Source organism: Amblyomma maculatum, chromosome 7 (assembly GCF_055883805.1).
Source record: "Amblyomma maculatum isolate TAMU_Amacu chromosome 7, ASM5588380v1, whole genome shotgun sequence".
In the NCBI taxonomy this organism is placed as follows: domain Eukaryota; kingdom Metazoa; phylum Arthropoda; class Arachnida; order Ixodida; family Ixodidae; genus Amblyomma; species Amblyomma maculatum.
In genome coordinates, this window is record NC_139350.1 from 56,325,722 (window position 1) to 56,332,931 (window position 7,210).

The 7,210-nt window shown below is 45.8% G+C and overlaps 1 long non-coding RNA gene across 1 annotated transcript in view; it reads right to left on the bottom strand.

Annotated features, from left to right (window-relative positions):
- Window positions 1-2,248: 2,248 nt before the first annotated feature.
- The window catches only part of LOC146183304 (uncharacterized), a 5,923-nt gene continuing 961 nt past the window's right edge, over window positions 2,249-7,210 (bottom strand). Inside the window, exons 2-3 of the long non-coding RNA XR_014708762.1 lie at window positions 6,332-6,455; window positions 2,249-3,018 (exon numbers count right to left, since the gene is read on the bottom strand). This is a non-coding gene — a long non-coding RNA (uncharacterized LOC146183304). The remainder of the gene's footprint in view (window positions 3,019-6,331; window positions 6,456-7,210) is intronic.

The window sequence follows — 7,210 nt, forward strand, 5'->3', positions numbered from 1 at the left end:
CAAGATAGCTTGAAAGTAGCGAAATAGACTAAGCGGCCGCTTTGACTTTCTCTGATCTTAAAGTTCAAAACACCAGCCTGGGTCGTTTTCTCGTTTTGCGAAGTTGTACCGCGGTGACAGAGTTCACGCTAAAAAAAAACAACAAAAAAACAAACACAGACAAAGTTAGAGGCAGTACTAGATCCTGGAGCGCAGACCTGGACCAAAAACGCGCGCTTCACTGACTGCTGCGGCCGGCCGGCGGGCGCCAGGTAGAAAAAGCGTGTCGTGCGCAGAGCTCGCAGCCGCCCCGCGCTAGGAGAATTGAGGAGGAAAGCGCGGCGCGGGAGAGAGTGTCGCTACTTTCAAATTATCAAGGGGTTTTAGTGACTAGATGTTAAGAGCGTCCCCTTTGAAACAGGGTGGGGACAGTCGTCACCATGCACAGTTGGTTCTATTGCAGCGCTACCGTTAATAGATTTGCTATCTGTCTATCTATAAAAATGAGCATCCTGAACAGCGCGCAAACGGGCTCGTTGGAATAGGCGAAAATTTTTCAAAGTAGCCAGAAAGTAGCCAAGTAGCCAACCCAAAATTTTTGCCGCCAGGCGGCTCAGAAAGTAGCCAATTTGGCGTAAAGTAGCCAAATCTGGCAACCCTGGGCATGGCTCGCATAGCAATGAAAGCCGCCGGCGGCCGCATAGCGGCGCTGTGGTGCGAGAGGGTGCGAGCCGGTTTCTCGCGCACATTGCGCCGCGCTGCTGAGAGTTGGAAAGGGAGCTGCGCGTTGCTTTGGCTCACGTTTAATACTTTGTTTTAGAGCTCTTTCAGGAGCTTAGGATTGATATAACGTTTTAACATGCTAATGTTAATATCGAATTGCTTTGTGAAGATTGCTCGAACTTGAAAGCTCAATTGGTACGTGAGCCACACGCTAACCCGGTAAACGCACATGAGAGCTTTCGCGTTTGGAGGAATTCAAACTCAAAGAATACAAGTCACGAAACACAGATTCGGTTTAATAGAACAAAGGCAGCATGTTTAATCAAAGGTGACAATGCGAGTGGAAGGCAATGCTGGCATGTTCTTCCCACTTGTCCAGATATCCTAAAAAGTCTTCCAAGAAACGCATGTCTGGGCTACCCGGCTTAAGTGCACGCTTGGTTATCCTGGAGGTCATTACTCGTATCAGGCGATTGATTAGCTTGACGAAGTATTCTGTTGGTTGCACCCGAGTGTATATAGTCTCCACATGCCGCCGGTGCAAAAAAAGTCCTTTAATAACCTCATCTCCAAAAAGTTGGAATGCAAGGTCAACCTTCATCTTTTCAAAGTTATTGGGTCTTAAGCATAAGCTAGGCTGTCATCCACGGAAGGTATCCGCATCCATGTAACCGGAATGAGAATGTCCTCAAACGGATGACGGCCTCCGTGGTGGTTAGGTGTCTGCAGTGTAGCCTGGCTGCCACTCTGTTCACCCACAATGCCCGCTTCAGTGGAGCCGGAGGAGTCGTTGCAGTCTTGAAAGCCAGCTTCGAGAAAACAGCAGCCCTCGTTGATTTCCGAGCCCGAATCGCCGGGTCTAGTCCCTGCGTCTCGCTTATGGCGTTTACGAGCTGGTTGCTGCTCGCATATGTTTCTTTCCTTCCTTTTTGGTGCCGTCTTGGGCACAAGGTGTGGAGGGTAAATGTTAACGTTTTGAAAATAACGATGTTAAAAAAACCATCTTCTACATGCTTCTGTTTCGCACCCCAGTTATGTAACCCCCCTCACATAATACTCCAATCGGAGCCCGTGATGTATTTGAATTAAAAAAAAATAAATAAAAAAACAGCAGAGCACACACGAGGAACCTTTACTTACAGCGGCTAAGGTACATCGCGGCCTGTTGCACAAGGTTTTGCCGAAGTCACCATCTTTTGGAATGAAGAAGCTGACGAAGTTTTTTTTTTTTTTCTCAGATACACAATATGCACGATCGAGACGCGGCCGGTTCATCGCGATGAAGCTCGTTGGTAATGCCGCGCTTACGGTGAAACATGCGCCTAATATATAACTGCATCCATATGACATATGCGTAGCGCAAAAGAACAATCGAGGGACACAGAAAAGGTACACAACATAGGTGCTGTCTGTAGCGCCTGATTGTGTATACACTCTGTGCTACACACTGTCACCCAGACGGCCATAGACGTCCGACGGTCGACCGACGGACGTCCGCTTTCGGACCTTCGGACATCCGACGGAAGTCCGGTTATGTTCGATATACGTACAGCGGACGTCCGTCGGACTATCGTTCGTGGATCCGGATCGCGTCCCACGGACGTCCGGCGGGCAGCCGGAGGCGGACATTCGGACGTTTCCCGGAACTTGCCTGCAGGGCCCACTATTGGTGTAAAAACTTACCAATAACATTCGTGTAAAGCTCAGCAAGCATGTGCCATGGAAATTTCAGTCACATACTAGTGCTCAATGCCTTTGTCGTGAGAGTAAAGCAGACAATATAATATGCAACAGGTTCAAGTTTCCTGTTGTCTGCTTTACTTTCACACACAAAGCACTGAACAGCAGTGTGCAATTAAAACTTCCATCAGAGGCACATATGCTAGCTGAGCTTTACACAAATGCACCATTCCTGAAAACATGCGAAGTGCATAGGCATACCAGAATGCGAGGTTGTAAAAAAGCATTTTTTTTGGCTTTATTGCAAAAACTGCATGCATAAATAGTCTACACTAAAAAAATATCGATGTTAAGGAATGGCACGGTAAAATGCAGGCCAACTGGAGTATTAAGAATCTACTTGAATAATTTTTTTTAATTATCCTTGGCCGTGACAGCTCTTCCCTTGGGGAGGTGGTGGAGGAAAAGGTATTTATTGAAACCTAATATTTCGGAATTAGCGAAGAGATGATCGAGTTCTCTGTGGGCGGCCTCCGCAGGCCGGGATTCCAGGAGCAGTTACTATCCTGTGCATTTGCTCGATCAGCTGTTGCTGGTCTTTCAGGCTTAAGATGGAAAGAGCAGGTTGGGCTCCTCCTGCAATAGAAGGGAAAATGAAATTCAAGTTATCTGTGCTGAACTTTGATTACACATCTCCAAGGGCAACTGCCAGTTTCTCTCAATTGCTTTTTCCAGATGGCACTGTATGCATGCATCTCCATTCAGAACTGTCACATTCTATATAGAAAGGTCATATAACTGCAGCAAAACCCATGCAGAATAACAAAAGATACAAATGTAGTTTGACCAGAACCTGGCATTCAGTATTTACAACTGAATGCCATTTACAACTGAATGCCGTCCTCATTTGAACGAACAAAAAGAGGGGGGGTGGGGAAGAAATCTACCTCAACTACATGTTTTGAGTGACACCAAGCCGCAGTTAGCATTAAAGATATCACACAGTTTTGTGAAAGATTTGGGAGTGCTTTGCTGCTTTCTTACAGGATTGGACAAAAGAGCTCACCATCTTCAGAAAGGCATGTTATATAGAAATGAAAATAGTGAATTTACTGCATCTGGCCACAACAACTTGCACACGGAGAGGAAGATGAACTGAAAATTTTATACATGAATGTACGTATTTACAACAGGTGAAACAATGACCATGATCTATGCTGAAGAGGAATGAGATCCAAATCAAGCTCAGAACGAGTTCTCCAGGCCGCGGGGCCGTTTCATTAACTTCGGGACTCCGCCCAGATTTCTCATCCCCAATGACAACGAACTCACACATGACTGGCTAACAAACATTTTGGCATGTCTTTCCACTTTCATAAGGTTCTTCACCCTCTCCCTAATACAAGCAATGCAAAAAGGACAACAAATTCGTTTCACAACAAACGGAATTTAGAGAATGGACCTCGAAATGATTGGCTCACTAGGTCACATGCCAAACTCTCTCCCCTAGGAAATAAAAAAAAGAAAAAAAAAATTGGAACCCATTAAAACGGTGTTCCACGTGCGCAACCATTGCCCAAAGCTTGCATCCTTGGCGGCTCTTTTTACAGGGCAATTATTGGCGTCCGAGTCAGCACCATTGCGGACCACATCAGAAGAGCCAACCCACATCCTCCCGCTCCGCATCATACCGTCACTGTTACACACTTGCCCTTTCTCAACGCCGCCATCTCCCACCATTGTTGACATCCAGGGTTGGAATCCTCAACGAAACCCCCCTCAGCGCGCCTGCACTGAATAATTGTCACTTTTGTGGGCTCCCCAACAAGGAAGAGGGCCTTACACCCTTCAAATTGAGTGTTTTTTCTTTGAACGATAAGCAGTTCTTCCAAAAGAGGTGCGCATTTCAAAGTTGTGCTGCCTCCGAGTGATGGGTCCAGTCAGCGTACTAAGGACCCCTTAGTTGGTGTATACTGTTCGTAAAGCTCCTTAAATAAAAATTAGCCCCCTACATGACGCAGCAACGAGAACTGCCTGTCCCCGCGTCTTCGAGTGCGACAGCAAAGTCCTCAGAAGAAGGGACTTCTTTCCATCTCTGCCTACGTTTCCATTAAGCACTGTAGCTACTGTAGCTGCCTCTCTGTGCGCATCTCCCCGCCTCCTGCCCGAGGGCAAGTGGGAGACGGCCGCAGCTGGGCATTGAACAAGTGACCCAAAAAGAGTAGACTGTATAATGATGCCTAGCATACCCACCGATCCCTTACAGAAATCATTAAAAGAATGAAAGCAACACATCAGATAACGCTACAATGTTTCTAAGTGCAAAGTCGACAACTACAAGTATTATATAAATATATTGTACATCTCTGCACATTAACTAGACAGAAACAGTGCAGAGTAAACTAATAACCCAGTGTCTGGCAACACTATTAAAAGGGGATAAGGCCACGGGGGGCTACGATTATTAGTACCGTTTTGCCTTTAAACTACAATAACATACTTGTTGCAAGCTTAAAATCAGATTCACACCTGTCCCACCCACAGCAATGGAACACACATCTGACTCAAGTCTGCAGAGAAAGAGCAATCTAGACTATTACAGACGCACCCTTGGTTGTTTTTCTGGCATTTCTGATGAAGAATCTGACTTGTCAGTAGCATGTATATGAATAACAATCCTATGGCAGTAAATGCACCAGATTATCTGGAGTGGCTTTTCTTTGCTGACCACATATGAGGTGAGCTATAATTTATCCAACTTGGTCTAGCTTTATTCTATGAATAACAAAGCTATAGCAGGTACACAGTCGCCCACTCTTAGGCTGAACATGCGAGTGCGTGGCATGCACTTTTCGAGATGCCACTGCATCCATCGCAGCCGCACACCGTAGCGAAGAGGCAGACAGCGTGAAGTACCAGCCTCTAGTCCCTCTACCGCCACTGGGGTTCCAAACTAGGGACCCCTTGTTTTTGTCAGGACAGGCCCCCCCAGGGTCAGCTAGTGCGTAACCTCCTGTATTTGTATCTGATGGAAATGTTTTCCACCACCACCCACAATACGCAGCTGCGCATCATAGCAGATGTGAAGCAACAGCTCCTGGTCCTTCTACGCATAAGCCACTTTGCCTTGATGCATGCCTGCGCACCATAGTAAAGAGGCAGACGACATGACGCAGCAGCTCATGGTACCTTTACACGAGTCCCCCCCACTGTACTTCGATACGCACCATAGCAAATATACAGGCTACGCCACACAGCAGCTCCTGGTCCCTCTATGCATAAGCCATTTTGCCTCAATACGCACCTGCGTACCTGAGCGAAGAGGCAGACGTGAAGCTGCAGCTGCTGGGCCTCCATGCACAAGCCACTTAGCATCAATGCACGGCTGTGCACTGTAGTAAAGAGGCAAAGGACGTTAAGCAGCAGCTCCTGGTCCCTCTACACATCAGCCATTTTGCCTCGATGAGCATCTGCACACCGTAACAAACAGCCAGATGTGACAAAGAAGCTCCTGGTTTTTCTACACATAAACCACTTTGCCTCAATGCACGTCTGCACACCGGAGCAAAGAGGCAGATGACGTGAAGCTGGAGCGACTGGTCCCTCTACGCACAAGCCACTTATCCTTGATGCATGGCTGTGACGGATGCATTGCTATTTTGCAAACTGCATGCCACACCTTCCCATTCAAGCTAGGAGTGGACGACAGTGTAAACGTAAAATAATGGTTATTTACTTCAATGGACAATGACAAAAAGTAACATGGTGGACAATGTAAAAAGAATTTGCTGCATAAAGTTTGTTGAAACCAGTTCTACATCCTACATGTAAACAAGCTAAAACCTGTCGAAGGGATGTCCTGTGTGTTTAAAATCATCACGCTCAAACAACTTCAACACTGACAATCATGATTCAATATTAATAATATAGATAATGATACAATACTCACTTTTAGCCATACCAAAGAAATGAGAATGCAAAGGGATGTTGCTGTTTTTCCCCCGTGGATGAGTTTTCCATGCTCAAAGTGCTGCTTCCTGTTGGCCTATGAAATCGGCTACAGCAAATGGCATCTGAAAAATTTTTGGAAGCCTTATGCTAGTCTTCAACGAGAAAAGCATTGCCATACAGAAGCAGAACACAAATATTTTTACAACACACTAAAAGCACCAACTGCGGTGCTGTTTTTAGGATGACTAGGTACAGGTTTTGCTGTAGCAAGCCAAATGTTAGCCTTCAATAAGGAAAGCATTCCCATACAGAAACAGAACACAAAAACTTTTACAACACATTAAAAGCATCAATTGCACAAATGTTTGTAAGATGACCAGGTACAGGTTTCTGCTATAGCCCACATCATGTGACCGGCGGTTATCAGAAGCCTTGTATGTGAGCATGATGCCCTAGATTCAATTTATGGCTATCACTGCATTAACAAACATGGGTTTAAAGCTACTTTAATATGATAATCTAAGAACATGGTAAGAGCTTTCAGTGCAAGACATAAGCTCAGTATCATGCACTATAAGGTGCTGCATGGCTCTAGTGTAGCTTTGGCATTATCTCGCTGTCAATAATGCAGTGAAGTTCTTAGGAGCCTTTGAATATCTATAAGGACAAAGCAACAGCAATTTTGTTTTCATCTCACTTTTGCTCAGCTCGTTTTTTTTTTTTTCTTTTTTTTTTTTTCTTTTTTTGAGCCCGCGGCTTGCATGGCCTCCCAGTATACCTGTTTTGCGTAAAAGAAGGCGTTGCAGGCACCAGAGCTCACAGCCCAACTGTATCGCGGCGGCGGTATGTCAAATTCGTGCCAGAACAGCGCAGAACA